Source organism: Colobus angolensis, unplaced genomic scaffold, assembly GCF_000951035.1.
Source record: "Colobus angolensis palliatus isolate OR3802 unplaced genomic scaffold, Cang.pa_1.0 Scaffold473, whole genome shotgun sequence".
In the NCBI taxonomy this organism is placed as follows: domain Eukaryota; kingdom Metazoa; phylum Chordata; class Mammalia; order Primates; family Cercopithecidae; genus Colobus; species Colobus angolensis.
The window spans coordinates 850695-853514 of record NW_012118188.1 but is presented as its reverse complement, the minus strand read 5'-3'; the positions used below and the strand labels follow the sequence as shown (position 1 = coordinate 853514).

The following is a 2820-nucleotide window of genomic DNA, read 5'->3' as shown; positions in this document are numbered from 1 at the left end:
TCATAGTGTTTACTTATTTGGTCAGTAAAATTTTATTAAGTGCCTACGATGTATAAGTCATATTAGTAGGAGCCAAAGGAGGGAAAAAAGATGAACTTAAAAGAATCATGCACTTAAATTGGCTAAAGTCAACAGCACATTTCTCACCAAGCAAACACAAATCTCATGCACACACATAGACACATAGACACACACACACACACACACACACACACACACACACACGTATCATAGTGTTTACTTATTTGGTCAGTAAAATTTTATTAAGTGCCTACGATGTATAAGTCATATTAGTAGGAGCCAAAGGAGGGAAAAAAGATGAATAAATCCTTATCAGTTCCTTCTTGTGCATTTTTTTAGGTAAAGTTTTAAGCTACTGACCAGTCCTAGTCAGCTTGACAATATGAGGGGTCTTCAAAAAGTTCATGGAAAATGCATACTACGAAAAAATTATGCATGGATTTCAACATTTTTCTGCACCAAAATAAACTCAGTAATTTGTTACAACATCGCCGAACAGGATGTAGAGGTACTAGTGTTAACTGTTTAGGGGTACAATAAGCCACACCCATATAAGTCAGCAAGCTTAATAAATGTGCATGTTCTTGACTGATCCACTGTTCAGCTCATCTCTTTCCTCTCCTTGGGTCTCCCTATTTCCTAAGAAACAATAATGTTGAAATGAGGCTAATTAATAACCCTACAATGGCCTCTATGCGTTCAAGTGAAAGAAAGAATCACACATCTCTCATTTTAAATCAAAAGCTAAAAATGATGAAGCCTGGAGAGGAAGGCATGTCAAAAGTCGTGACAGGCTAAAGTTTATCCCTCATGTGCCAAAAAGACAAGTTGTCAAGCCAAACAAAAAGTTGTTGAAGAAAATTAAAAGTGCTACTCCAGTGAGCAAATGAATGGTTAAGAAAATGACAATAGCATTATTGCTGATATGGAGAAAGTTTTAGTGTCTGGATACAAGAACAAACCAGCCATACAGCATTCCCTTAAACCAAAGCCTAATTCAGAGCAAGGCCCAATTATTTTCAATTCTATGAAGGCAGAGATAGGTGAGGGAGCTGCAGAAGAAACTGAAGCTAGCAGAAGTTAGTTGGTTTGTAAGGATTAAGCAAAGACGCGATCTATATAACATAAAAGTACAAGATGAGGCAGTAAGTGATGTAGAAGCTACAGCAAGTTATCCAGATGATCTAGCTAATCTGATCATCTGATGGAGGTAGCTCCATTAAACAATGCATTTTTAATGTAGATCAAATAGCTTTATACTGGAAGAAGAAGCCATGAAGAGTTTCACAGCTAGGGAGGAGAAGGCAATGCCTCGCTTCAAAGTTTCAAAGGACAAGCTCACTCTCTTGTTTCCTAATGCATTGTTCCTTAATGTAGCTGGTGATTTTAAGTTAAAGTTGGTGCTCATTTACCACCCTGAAAATCCTGGAGTCCTTAGAATTATGGTTAATCGACTCTGCCTGTGCTCTAACAATGGAACACCGAAGCCTGAATGGCAGCACATCTGTTTACAGGATGGTTTACTGAATATTTTAAGTATTCTGAACAAACTCTGTTTTTTCCTAACAATAGTAATACTCACTGGGGATAGAGGAAAGCTCCTCCTTCTCATTAAACGATGCAGTTCCATTACATTATTTTCAAAATTTGCAGTATATGTATACAGTCCAGTGTCAGTTAATGACAGGGATATGTTCTGAGAAATGCACTATTAGGTGATCTCATTGTTGTGCAAACCCCACAGAGTGTACTTACACAAACTTTGATGGTACAGCCTATTATACACTAGGTTACATATTATAGACTACTGCTCCTGGGCTTCAAATCTGTATAGCATATTACTGCACTGAATTCTGTAGAAAATTTTAACACAATGGTAAGTATTTGTGTATCTAAACAAAAGATACAGTATAAATAGTATTGTAATCTTATGAGATCACTGTTATACATGTGGTTTGCACTGACAGAATATAAAAATAATAACTAAAATCAGGAGGAAAACTTTTTAAAACATACGTAAGACAAATTTTCTTAAATATTAAAACTTAATACATAAGTGTGTTGCAGGAAAGACTAATAGGAAAACCCATTTAAAAAGTTTTAAGTAAAATTTCCAATTCTTAAAGGCAGCCTATTTGTGCATTTTCTTTAAGAAATGGATAATGGTGTTTGGAAAATCACTATAATGTTTTTAATCCACTGGACATGTTTTAAGAGTGATCTTGGGGAACACAGCATGACCCTATCTCTACAAAAAATTTTTAAAATGAGCCAAGCATGGTGATGCATGACTGTAGTCTTAGCTACTTGAGAGGCTAAGCCAGGAGGATTACTTGAGCCCAGGACTTCCTACATTAGGGAACAATGCATTAGGAAACAAGAGAGGCAGCCTGTCCTTTCAAACTCTGAAGCCAGGCATTGAGTTCTCTTCTCTAGCTATGAAAGTCTTAGATGGCATCTTCTTCCAATGTAAGACTGCAGTGAGCTATGATCATGCCACTGCACTCCAGCCAGCCTGCGTGATAAAGCAAGACCCTGTCTCTAAAAACAGAATAAAAGTGGTGATAATTTTATTTTTGAATATTAATATTTATAATACACTGGAAATATCTATATGGTCAACTAATTTAAGCTTAAGATGAAAAACTTAGATGGCAAGATAAAAATAAATGAAGGGGTAGAAAATTCTTTTAAGAGATAAGTATGGCTCAAGCCTGTAATCCCAGCACTTTGGGAGGCCGAGACGGGCGGATCACGAGGTCAGGAGATCGAGACCACCCTGGCTAACACAGTGAAACC

The 2820-nt window shown here is 36.8% G+C and overlaps 1 protein-coding gene across 8 annotated transcripts in view; it reads right to left on the bottom strand.

Moving 5' to 3' along the window:
* FIP1L1 (factor interacting with PAPOLA and CPSF1) overlaps positions 1-2820 on the bottom strand; it is a 71759-nt gene that overhangs the window by 3885 nt on the left and 65054 nt on the right. The window lies entirely within an intron of this gene.